This window comes from Drosophila subpulchrella, unplaced genomic scaffold (assembly GCF_014743375.2).
Source record: "Drosophila subpulchrella strain 33 F10 #4 breed RU33 unplaced genomic scaffold, RU_Dsub_v1.1 Primary Assembly Seq15, whole genome shotgun sequence".
NCBI classification, from domain to species: domain Eukaryota; kingdom Metazoa; phylum Arthropoda; class Insecta; order Diptera; family Drosophilidae; genus Drosophila; species Drosophila subpulchrella.
The window spans coordinates 4,319,520-4,333,419 of NW_023665489.1; the positions used below are offsets into that span (position 1 = coordinate 4,319,520).

At 34.5% G+C, this 13,900-nt stretch overlaps 1 long non-coding RNA gene across 1 annotated transcript; it reads right to left on the reverse strand.

The window, feature by feature from the left end:
- Nucleotides 1-204: 204 nt before the first annotated feature.
- On the reverse strand, nt 205-934 carry LOC119558918. The gene is made up of 2 exons (XR_005220526.1): nt 436-934; nt 205-377 (listed from the first exon to the last, which is right to left on the reverse strand). It is a non-coding gene; the product is annotated as an uncharacterized LOC119558918 (long non-coding RNA).
- Nucleotides 935-13,900: the final 12,966 nt, after the last annotated feature.

Genomic DNA, 13,900 nt, shown 5'->3' on the forward strand with positions numbered 1-13,900 from the left:
ATGAGATCAATTGCTGACTTCCGAGCCGCTGATAGGCTCCTAGGTGCTGTACCAAAAATAATTTTCTTATAGCCGTTATAACGACGCCATTCCACACCAAATGCATTTCCTTCTCAAAAAATACTGAAACACAAAGTACAAAAATTTCTTAGCTTTGAAAAAAGTACTGAATAAAAGCACTGAAATACTGAAACGACGGACCCATTTTGCACTGAAGCTAGTTGTATTTCTTATGGAAAAAAAGTCGCTGAAGCACAATTCGGTCGCTGAAGCGTGAACCTCTGCGTGAATAGGTTTTAGCTGCCAAGTAGCTGGTGGTGGTGGAGTTCAGCTATTCCCCAATGGAGAGATCCTCAGAGATAGTGTTATTGGTGGTTCTGCTAAAAACAACTTATATTAGTACAACGTAACAAAACTCTTATGGCCAAAACCTACTTTCTTTGCAGAATGTCCAAATAGGAAGCGAAATCCCACTCGGCATGCTCATTTCCAATGGGCTTCTCTATTGGATTACCTCCAGCACATTCACTCTTCTGCGGTTTTGTCCTGTTTTGGTATTGCCCCTTCCACAGCTGGGATTAGGCATACTTATTTTTCTTCTACACTAAACTCCTGAAGGCATCTTTGGCGTGGTTTTTGGGATTTCCTTCCATTTTTCAATTTTTGTTTCACACCGCTTCAGGACAAACAACACAGCCAAAGATCAAATTTCATATTTCTTTGCGCGGTGGCTAACGGCGTTAATCGAAATTCAATCATTCATCTAAGTACCGCGGTGAAAAACAGACCCTACGAAAAGCGTTAGCCGCCTATTTGCCTCTTGGTCTCTCCTATGGTTAGCTCGCGGTTTTCGTCGATGAGAGTACTAGGCTTTATTGTCAAAAACTTACTCTAGGACCAATTAAAAACATTTTAATTGCATAGTGGACTTTTTCAGTTAAAGTGTTCTACCTTTTCAAAGTCGATATGTATCCTCTGCGTTCAGCAGAACAACAGGATAACTGATTACTGATGGATCAGTAATCAGTTATCCCGATGTTTTGTTCAACCGTTCTCAATGGATGAAGTCTATGGGAAGGGGGCATTTTAGGCAACATATTCGTCGTATTTAGAGAGAAATCAACGACCAGTGTCCAGTCACTTTATATGTAGATAAATGTTTTATTCTTAAAAAGGCGCATAGGAGTTTATGTATTGCTGTGGCTGTGTATAGCATTTTGGATTATACAAGGGTGCCACAGAAATCAACTCAGCGCTTACTCGTTTAAAGTTTATATTGATCCACAAAATTATGTATGTAAGAAACTTACGCTGAAAGGGCGCTCTGCGATTTCTTTAATACCCCCAAATTATTTTCAAAAAGCTTTTATCCACGCTCCAATTAAATTATTCTGGTAGCATTAGCAAACAATAAAATCTCCAAGTTTAGCTTTGCGATGAAATGGGCTGGGTTTCTTATGTAAATTGTACGCGAATCCAGCGTTAAGCGATTTCTATGGCATAGTATTGTCAACACTGACATTCTTTTGTACACTGCTGAATGTATAAGATTTGGTACAACAACGTCTGCTTCGGCTCACTTGTGGGACCATGGAGGGGTCAACTTAACGGGTCGTTTCACTTTTTAAGCTACCTGAAAGGTAAAAGCGAACAACAATAACAGTGGCCGTAATAAAAACGGAGCGTAACAAGTAATCCCCGAGCGACTGAAGCGACGACTGCGGTTGCGCGTGGTCTTTTCGTTGAATCGGACTTGGGTTGCGATGGCTTAAAGTTGAATCGTCAAGAATCTTCGTTGATGGTTCAGATTGTGAACAGAAGAGGCTGAGAAAGACGAAAAAGCAGCGAAGAGAGCAGGGGCAACAAACTGGCTCGAACCGGGCGTATAAAAATAACAGTCACACATTTGTGTACATACAAACCTTAATACCATCTTGTTTAAGCCATTCTTTGGTACACACAAAAAAATTTGGTTGGTAAATTTGACGAATGCAGATAGTTTAGTAACTATAAAAAATTGTATGTATTTGTTTTTGCTTTGTTTACTATTTAATAGTTAAGCCACTACTAACATAGTTACGTACATGTGATGTCGGATTTTGTTATTGTAATAGTAAATAGTTCATTAACTATCAAAAACAGTTATCCTAACTTTATCAATTTTATAGGTATATATTTACCATAAAAAAATTAACATACCTTATTTTTATACCCGTTACTCGAAGAGTAAAAGGGTATACTAAATTCGTCGGAAAGTATGTAACAGGCGGAAGGAAGCGTTTCCGACCCCATAAAGTATATATTTTTTTGATCAGGATCACTAGCCGAGTCGATTTAGCCATGTCCGTCTGTCTGTCCGTCCGGATGAACGCCGAGATCTCGAAAACTATAAAAGCTAGGCTATTGGGACTTGGCATGCAGATTCCTGAGCTTCTAACGCAGCGCAAGTTTGTTTCAGCAGCGTGCCACGCCCACTCTTACGCCCACAAACCGCCAAGACTGTGACTCCTACAGTTTTGCTGCTAGAATAAAAACTTTAACTGAAATAAATTGTTCTCATCAATACCTATCGATTGACCTACTTTAAAGCACACAAACCGCCCACAAACTTCAAAAAATCGTAAATATGAACGCGGATATTTCGGAAACTATCAAAGATAGAGAATTGGGCTTCAGATTTAGAGTCCGTAGCCTTGAGCGCAGCGCAAGTTTGTTATGCGATTGTGCCACGCCCACAAACCGCCCAAGACTGTGGCGCCCACAATTTTTATGCTAGATACAAAATTTTAACTGAAATGTATTAGTCTCGTCAATACCAATCGATTGATCCAGAAAAAAGTTTGCCACGTCCGCTTTAACGCCCACAAGCCGCCCGAACCTGTAGCGCCTACAATTTACATGCTAGAAACAAATATTAACTGAAATGTATTAGTCTCGTCTATACCTATTGATTGAAAGAAGAAAGAAGAAAGTTTGACATGCCCACTCTAACGCCCATAACGCTTAAATCTGTCTACCGCCCCCATAACCATATATTGAGATCAGGGGTAGGTGGCGCATTTCAGTCTCGCTTTGCTGCTTGCATATCTCCATTTCCCTTTTGTACCTTTAGCGGAGAAACGGGTATCTGAAAGTCGAGGTACTCGACTAAAGCGTTCTTCCTTGTTTGGGTTGGATAACTATAAAAATAGTTATTAACCTGCAATCCATGGTCCATTCTACCTTTTTATACCCTTGCAGAGGGTATAATGATTTCAGTCAGAAGTTTGCAACGCAGTGAAGGAGACGTTTCCGACCCCATAAAGTATATATATTCTTGATCAGCATCACTAGACGAGTCGATCTAGCCATGTCCGTCTGTCCGTCCGTTTCTACGCAAACTAGTCTCTCAGTTTTAAAGCTATCGGGCTGAAACTTTCCCAAAAGTCTTATATCTTTTGCATGTAGTATATAAGTCGGAACCAGCCGGATCGGACAACTATATCTTATAGCTCCCATAAGAATAATCGGAAACAAAAATGTTAAAAAATTATATCTTTGGTGTTTATTAACATATTACCTCCTTTCCTTGGAAATAACATATTTTAATTAGTTTTGAATTTCTAATTAAATTTTATCAAAATCGGAAGACTATATCATATAGCTGCCATAGGAACGATCGTAAAATTGGTGGGAAAATAATATGAAACAAATTATAGCTTCGGTGTTGCTTAACATATAACCTCCTACGCTTGGAAATAACATTTTTTAATTAGTTTTGAATTTCGAATTAAATTTTATCAAAATCGGACGACTTTATCATATAGCTGCCATAGGAACGATCGTAAAATCGGTGGGAAAATAGTATGAAAGAAATTATAACTTCGGTGTTTTTTAACATATAACCTCCTACGCTTGGAAATAACATTTTTAATTCATTCTGAGTTTCGAATTTAATTTTATCAAAATCGGACGACTATATCATATAGCTGCCAAAGGAACGATCGTAAAATTGGAAATAAAATTTTTAATTAGTTCTGAATTTTGAATTTAATTTTATCAAAATCGGACGACTTTATCATATAGCTGCCATAGGAACGATCGTAAAATTGGTGGGAAAATAATAAGAAACAAATTATAGCTTCGGTGTTTTTTTTATACCCTTGCAGAGGGTATAATGATTTCAGTCAGAAGTTTGCAACGCAGTGAAGGAGACGTTTCCGACCCCATAAAGTATATATATTCTTGATCAGCATCACTAGACGAGTCGATCTAGCCATGTCCGTCTGTCCGTCCGTTTCTACGAAAACTAGTCTCTCAGTTTTAAAGCTATCGGGCTGAAACTTTCCCAAAAGTCTTATATCTTTTGCAGGTAGTATATAAGTCGGAACCAGCCGGATCGGACAACTATATCTTATATCTCCCATAGGAATAATCGGAAAAAAAATGTTGAAAAGATATATTTATGGTGTTTATTAACTTATTACCTTCTTTCCTTGGAAATAACATTTTTAAATTTGTTTTGAATTTCGAATGAATTTTTATCAAAATCGGAAGACTATATCATATAGCTGCCATAGGAACGATCGTAAAATTGGTGGTAAAATAATATGAAACAAATTATAGCTTCGGTGTTCCTTAACATATAACATCCTACGCTTGGAAATAACATTTTGTAAATAGTTCTGAATTTCGAAATTAATTTTATCAAAATAGGACGACTATATCATATAGCTGCCATAGGAACGATCGTAAAATTGGTGGGAAAATAATATGAAACAAATTATAGCTTCGGTGTTCCTTAACATATAACCTCCTACGCTTGGAAATAACATTTTGTAAATAGTTCTGAATTTCGAATTTAATTTTATCAAAATCGGACGACGATATCATATGGCTGCCATAGGAACGATCGTTAAATCGGTGGGAAAATAATATGAAACAAATTATAACTTCGGTGTTTTTTAAAATAAAACCTCCTACGCTTGGAAATAACATGTTTTAATTCATTCTGAATTTCGAATTTAATTTTATCAAAATCGGACGACTATATCATATAGCTGCCAAAGGAACGATCGTAAAATTGGAAATAAAATTTTTAATTCGTTCTGAATTTTGAAATTAATTTTATCATAATCGGACGACTATATCATATAGCTGCCATAGGAACGATCGGAAAATTGGTGGGAAAATAATATGAAACAAATTTTAGCTTCGGTGTTTTTTTTTAACATAAAACCTCTTAAGTTTGGAAATGACATTTTTTTTAATTAGTTTTGAATTTCGAATTAAGTTTTATCAAAATCGGACGACTACATAATTTGGCTGCCATAGGAACGATCGTTAAATCGGTGGGAAAATAATATGAAACAAATTATAACTTCGCTGTTTTTTAACATATAACCTCCTACGCTTGGAAATAACATTTTTTAATTCATTCTGAATTTCGAATTTAGTTTTATCAAAATCGGACGACTATATCATATACCTGCCAAAGGAACGATCGTAAAATTGGAAATAAAATTTTTAATTAGTTCTAAATTTTGAATTTAATTTGATCAAAATCGGACAACTATATCATATAGCTGCCATAGGAACGATCGTAAAATCGGTGGGAAAATAATATGAAACAAATTATAACTTCGGTGTTTTTTAACATATAACCTCCTACGCTTGGAAATAACATTTTTTAATTCATTCTGAATTTCGAATTTAATTTTATCAAAATCGGACGACTATATCATATAGCTGCCATAGGGACGATCGGAAAATTGGTGGGAAAATAATATGAAACAATTTATAGCTTCGGTGTTTTTTTTTAACATAAAACCTCTTAAGCTTGGAAATGACATTTTTATACCCTTGCAGAGGGTATAATGATTTCAGTCAGAAGTTTGCAACGCAGTGAAGGAGACGTTTCCGAGCCCATAAAGTATATATATTCTTGATCAACATCACTAGACGAGTCGATCTAGCCATGTCCGTCTGTCCGTCCGTTTCTACGAAAACTAGTCTCTCAGTTTTAAAGCTTTCGGGCTGAAACTTTCCCAAAAGTCTTATATCTATTGCAGGTAGTATATAAGTCGGAACTAGCCGGATCGGACAACTATATCTTATAGCTCCCATAGGAAAATTCGGAACAACAAATGTTAAGAAATTATATCTTTGGTGTTTTTTAACATATTACCTCCTTTCCTTGGAAATAACATTTTTAAATTAGTTTTGAATTTCGAATTAAATTTTATCAAAATCGGAAGACTATATCATATAGCTGCCATAGGAACGATCGTAAAATTGGTGGGAAAATAATATGAAACAAATTATAACTTCGGTGTTCCTTAACATATAACCTCCTACGCTTGGAAATAACATTTTTTAATTCATTCTGAATTTCGAATTTAATTTTATCAAAATCGGACGACTATATCATATAGCTGCCAAAGGAACGATCGTAAAATTGGAAATAAAATTCTTAATTCGTTCTGAATTTTGAATTTAATTTTATCATAATCGGACGACTATATCATATAGCTGCCATAGGAACGATCGTAAAATTGGTGGGAAAATAATATGAAACAAATTATAGCTTCGGTGTTCCTTAACATATAACCTCCACCGCTTGGAAATAAAATTTTTTAATTAGTTCTGAATTTCGAATTAAATTTTATCAAAATCGGACGACTATATCATATAGCTGCCATAGGAACGATCGTAAAATCGGTGGGAAAATAATATGAAACAAATTATAACTTCGGTGTTTTTTAACATATAACCTCCTACGCTTGGAAATAACATTTTTTAATTCATTCTGAATTTCGAGTTTAATTTTATCAAAATCGGACGACTATATCATATAGTTGCCATAGGGACGATCGGAAAATTGGTGGGAAAATAATGTGAAACAATTTATAGCTTCGGTGTTTTTATACCCGTTACTCGTAGAGTAAAAGGGTATACTAGATTCGTCGGAAAGTATGTAACAGGCAGAAGGAAGCGTTTCCGACCCCATAAAGTATATATATTCTTGATCAGGATCACTAGCCGAGTCGATCTAGCCATGTCCGTCTGTCCGTCTGTCCGTCTGTCCGTCTTTCTGTCCGGATGAACGCTGAGATCTTGGAAACTATGAGAGCTAGGCTATTGAGATTTGGCGTGCAGATTCCTGATCTTCTTACGCAGCGCAAGTTTGTTTCAGTAGAGTGCCACGCCCACTTTTACGCCCACAAACCGCCCAAAACTGTTGCTCCTACAGTTTTGATGCTAGATTAAAAATTTTAACTGAAATGTATTGTTCTCATCAATACCTATCGATTGACTTAAAAAAAAGTTTGCCACGCCCACTTTATCGCCCACAAACCGCCCCCAAACTTCAAAAAATCGTAAATATGAACGTGGATATCTCGGAAACTATCAAAGATATAGAATCAGGATTTCAGATTTAGATTCCGAACCTTTGTACGCAGCGCAATTTTGATACGCGAGTATGCCACGCCCACTCTAACGCCCACAAACCGCCCAAGCCTGTGGCGCCCACAATTTTTATGCTAGATACAAAATTTTAACTGAACTGTATCGGTCTCGTCAATACCTATCGATTGACCCAAAAAAAATTTTGACACGCCCACCCTAACGCCCATAACGCTTAAATCTGTCTACCGCCGGTAGGTGGCGCATTTCAGTCTTGCTTTGCTGCTTGCTTATTTCCATTTCCCTTTGGTCCCTTTAGCTGAGTAACGGGTATCTGATAGTCGAGGCACTCGACTATAGCGTTCTTTCTTGTTTTTAACATAAAACCTCTTAAGCTTGGAAATGACATTTTTATACCCTTGCAGAGGGTATAATGATTTCAGTCAGAAGTTTGCAACGCAGTGAAGGAGACGTTTCCGACCCCATAAAGTATATATATTCTTGATCAGCATCACTAGACGAGTCGATCTAGCCATGTCCATCTGTCCGTCCGTTTCTACGAAAACTAGTCTCTCAGTTTTAAAGCTATCGGGCTGAAATTTTCCCAAAAGTCTTATATCTATTGCACGTAGTATATAAGTCGGAACTAGCCGGATCGGACAACTATATCTTATAGCTCCCATTAGAATAATCGGAACAAAAAATGTTAAGAAATTATATCTTTGATGTTTTTTAACATATTACCTCCTTTCCTTGGAAATAACATTTTTAAATTAGTTTTTAAATACGAATTTAATTTTATCAAAATCGGAAGACTATATCATATAGCTGCCATAGGAACGATCGTAAAATTGGTAGGAAAATAATATGAAACAAATTATAGCTTCGGTGTTCCTTAACATATAACCTCCTACGCTTGGAAATGACATTTTTATACCCTTGCAGAGGGTATATTGATTTCAGTCAGAAGTTTGCAACGCAGTGAAGGAGACGTTTCCGACCCCATAAAGTATATATATTCTTGATCAGCATGACTAGACGTGTCGATCTAGCCATGTCCGTCTGTCCGTCTGTCCGTCTGTCCGTCTGTCCGTCTGTCCGTCTGTCCGTCTGTCCGTCTGTCCGTCTGTCCGTCCGTTTCTACGCAAACTAGTCTCTCAGTTTTAAAGCTATCCGGCTGAAACTTTCCCAAAAGTCTTATATCTTTTGCAGGTAGTATATAAGTCGGAACCAGCCGGATCGGACAACTATATCTTATAGCTCCCATAGGAATAATCGGACAAAAAAATGAAAAAAAATTATATCTTTGGTGTTTCTTAGCATATAAACTCCTAAGCTTGGAAATAACAATTTTTAAATAATTTTGAATTTTGAATTAAATTTTATCGAAATCGGACGACTATATCATATAGCTGCCATAGGAACGATCGGAAAATTTGTGGAAAAATAATATGAAAAAAATTATATCTTCGGTGTTTTTCAACATATAACCTCCAACGCTTGGAAATAACATTTTTTAATTAGTTCTGAATTTCGAATTAAATTTTATCAAAATCGGACGACTATGTCATATAGCTGCCATAGGAACGATCGCAAAATTGGTAGGAAAATAATATGAAACAAATTATAGCTTCGGTGTTTTTTAACATATAACCTCCTACGCTTGGAAAAAACATTTTTTAATTAGTTCTGAGTTTCGAATTTAATTTTATCAAAATCGGACGACTATATCATATAGCTGCCATAGGAACGATCGGAAAATTGGTAGGAAAATAATATGAAACAAATTATAGCTTCGGTGTTTTTTGACATATTATCTTATACTATTGGGAATATCATTTTTTGTGTTTTTAAATTTAATAATTATAGCTGCAAGGGTATATAAGCTTCGGCTTGCCGAAGCTAACTTCCTTTCTTGTTTTTAATTAGTTTTGAATTTCGAATTAAGTTTTATCAAAATCGGACGACTACATCATATAGCTGCTATAGGAACGATCGTAAAATTGGTGGGAAAATAATATGAAACAAATTATAGCTTCGGTGTTCCTTAACATATAACCTCCTACGCTTGGAAATAAAATTTTTCAATTAGTTCTGAATTTCGAATTAAATTTTATCAAAATCGGACGACTATATCATATAGCTGCCATAGGAACGATCGTAAAATTGGTGGGAAAATAATATGAAACAAATTATAGCTTCGGTGTTCCTTAACATATAACCTCCTACGCTTGGAAATAACATTTTTTAATTAGTTCTGAATTTCGAATTTAATTTTATCAAAATCGGACGACTATATCATATAGCTGCCAAAGGAACGATCGTAAAATTGGAAATAAAATTTTTAATTCGTTCTGAATTTTGAATTTAATTTTATCATAATCGGACGACTATATCATATAGCTGCCATAGGAACGATCGTAAAATTGGTGGGAAAATAATATGAAACAAATTATAGCTTCGGTGTTCCTTAACATATAACCTCCACCGCTTGCAAATAAAATTTTTTAATTAGTTCTGAATTTCGAATTAAATTTTATCAAAATCGGAGGACTATATCATATAGCTGCCATAGGAACGATCGTAAAATCGGTGGGAAAATAATATGAAACAAATTATAACTTCGGTGTTTTTAAACATATAACCTCCTACGCTTGGAAATAACATTTTTTAATTCATTCTGAATTTCGAGTTTAATTTTATCAAAATCGGACGACTATATCATATAGTTGCCATAGGGACGATCGGAAAATTGGTGGGAAAATAATGTGAAACAATTTATAGCTTCGGTGTTTTTTTTAACATAAAACCTCTTAAGCTTGGAAATGACATTTTTATACCCTTGCAGAGGGTATAATAATTTCAGTCAGAAGTTTGCAACGCAGTGAAGGAGACGTTTCCGACCCCATAAAGTATATATATTCTTGATCAGCATCACTAGACGAGTCGATCTAGCCATGTCCATCTGTCCGTCCGTTTCTACGAAAACTTGTCTCTCAGTTTTAAAGCTATCGGGCTGAAACTTTCCCAAAAGTCTTATATCTATTGCACGTAGTATATAAGTCGGAACTAGCCGGATCGGACAACTATATCTTATAGCTCCCATTAGAATAATCGGAACAAAAAATGTTAAGAAATTATATCTTTGATGTTTTTTAACATATTACCTACTTTCCTTGGAAATAACATTTTTAAATTAGTTTTGAATTTCGAATTAAATTTTATCAAAATCGGAAGACTATATCATATAGCTGCCATAGGAACGATCGTAAAATTGGTGGGAAAATAATATGAAACAAATTATAGCTTCGGTGTTCCTTAACATATAACCTCCTACGCTTGGAAATGACATTTTTCTTAATTAGTTTTGAATTTCGAATTAAGTTTTATCAAAATCGGACGACTACATCATATAGCTGCTATAGGAACGATCGTAAAATTGGTGGGAAAATAATATGAAACAAATTATAGCTTCGGTGTTCCTTAACATATAACCTCCTACGCTTGGAAATAAAATTTTTCAATTAGTTCTGAATTTCGAATTAAATTTTATCAAAATCGGAAGACTATATCATATAGCTGCCATAGGAACGATCGTAAAATTGGTGGGAAAATAATATGAAACAAATTATAGCTTCGGTGTTCCTTAACATATAACCTCCTACGCTTGGAAATAACATTTTTTAATTAGTTCTGAATTTCGAATTTAATTTTATCAAAATCGGACGACTATATCATATAGCTGCCATAGGAACGATCGTAAAATTGGTGGGAAAATAATATGAAACAAATTATATCTTCGGTGTTCCTTAACATATAACGTCCTACGCTTGGAAATAACATTTTTTAATTAGTTCTGAATTTGGAATTTAATGTTATCAAAATCGGACGACTATATCATATAGCTGCCAAAGGAACGATCGTAAAATTGGAAATAAAATTTTTAATTAGTTTTGAATTTTGAATTAAATTTTATCGAAATCGGACGACTATATCATAAAGCTGCTATAGGGACGATCGGAAAATTGGTGGGAAAATAATATGAAACAAATTATAGATTCGGTGTTTTTTTTAACATAAAACCTATTAAGCTTGGAAATTACATTTGTTTAATTAGTTTTGAATTTCGAATTAAGTTTTATCAAAATCGGACGACTATATCATATAGCTGCCATAGGAACGATCGTAAAATTGGTGGGAAAATAATATGAAACAAATTATATCTTCGGTGTTCCTTAACATATAACCTCCTACGCTTGGAAATAAAATTTTTTAATTAGTTCTGAATTTCGAATTAAATTTTATCAAAATCGGACGACTATATCATATAGCTGCCATAGGAACGATCGTAAAATTGGTGGGAAAATAATATGAAACAAATTATAACTTCGGTGTTTTTTAACATATAACCTCCTACGCTTGGAAATAACATTTTTTTATTCATTCTGAATTTCGAATTTAATTTTATCAAAATCGGACGACTATATCATATAGCTGCCATAGGGACGATCGGAAAATTGGTGGGAAAATAATATGAAACAATTTATAGCTTCGGTGCTTTTTTTTAACATAAAACCTCTTAAGCTTGGAAATGACATTTTTATACCCTTGCAGAGGGTATAATGATTTCAGTCAGAAGTTTGCAACGCAGTGAAGGAGACGTTTCCGACCCCATAAAGTATATATATTCTTGATCAGCATCACTAGACGAGTCGATCTAGCCATGTCCGTCTGTCCGTCCGTTTCTACGAAAACTAGTCTCTCAGTTTTAAAGCTTTCGGGCTGAAACTTTCCCAAAAGTCTTATATCTATTGCAGGTAGTATATAAGTCGGAACTAGCCGGATCGGACAACTATATCTTATAGCTCCCATAGGAATAATCGGAACAAAAAATGTTAAGAAATTATATCTTTGGTGTTTTTTAACATATTACCTCCTTTCCTTGGAAATAACATTTTTAAATTAGTTTTGAATTTCGAATTAAATTTTATCAAAATCGGAAGACTATATCATATAGCTGCCATAGGAACGATCGTAAAATTGGTGGGAAAATAATATGAAACAAATTATAGCTTCGGTGTTCCTTAACATATAACCTCCTACGCTTGGAAATAACATTTTTTAATTCATTTTGAATTTCGAATTTAATTTTATCAAAATCGGACGATTATATCATATAGCTGCCAAAGGAACGATCGTAAAATTGGAAATAACATTTTTAATTAGTTTTTAATTTTGAATTAAATTTTATCGAAATCGGACGACTATATCATAAAGCTGCCATAGGGACGATCGGAAAATTGGTGGGAAAATAATATGAAACAAATTATAGATTCGGTGTTTTTTTTAACATAAAACCTATTAAGCTTGGAAATTACATTTTTTTAATTAGTTTTGAATTTCGAATTAAGTTTTATCAAAATCGGACGACTACATCATATAGCTGCTATAGGAACGATCGTAAAATTGGTAGGAAAATAATATGAAACAAATTATAGCTTCGGTGTTCCTTAACATATAACCTCCTACGCTTGGAAAAAAAATTTTTTAATTAGTTCTGAATTTCGAATTAAATTTTATCAAAATCGGACGACTATATCATATAGCTGCCATAGGAACGATCGTAAAATTGGTGGGAAAATAATATGAAACAAATTATAACTTCGGTGTTTTTTAACATATAACCTCCTACGCTTGGAAATAACATTTTTTTATTCATTCTGAATTTCGAATTTAATTTTATCAAAATCGGACGACTATATCATATAGCTGCCATAGGGACGATCGGAAAATTGGTGGGAAAATAATATGAAACAATTTATAGCTTCGGTGTTTTTTTTTAACATAAAACCTCTTAAGCTTGGAAATGACATTTTTATACTTTTGCAGAGGGTATAATGATTTCAGTCAGAAGTTTGCATCGCAGTGAAGGAGACGTTTCCGACCCCATAAAGTATATATATTCTTGATCAGCATCACTAGACGAGTCGATCTAGCCATGTCCGTCTGTCCGTCCGTTTCTACGAAAACTAGTCTCTCAGTTTTAAAGCTTTCGGGCTGAAACTTTTCCAAAAGTCTTATATCTATTGCAGGTAGTATATAAGTCGGAACTAGCCGGATCGGACAGCTATATCTTATAGCTCCCATAGGAATAATCGGAACAAGAAATGTTAAGAAATTATATCTTTGGTGTTTTTTAACATATTACCTCCTTTCCTTGGAAATAACATTTTTAAATTAGTTTTGAGTTTCGAATTAAATTTTATCAAAATCGGAAGACTATATCATATAGCTGCCATAGGAACGATCGTAAAATTGGTGGGAAAATAATATGAAACAAATTATAACTTCGGTGTTCCTTAACATATAACCTCCTACGCTTGGAAATAACATTTTTTAATTCATTCTGAATTTCGAATTTAATTTTATCAAAATCGGACGACTATATCATATAGCTGCCAAAGGAACGATCGTAAAATTGGAAATAAAATTTTTAATTCGTTCTGAATTTTGA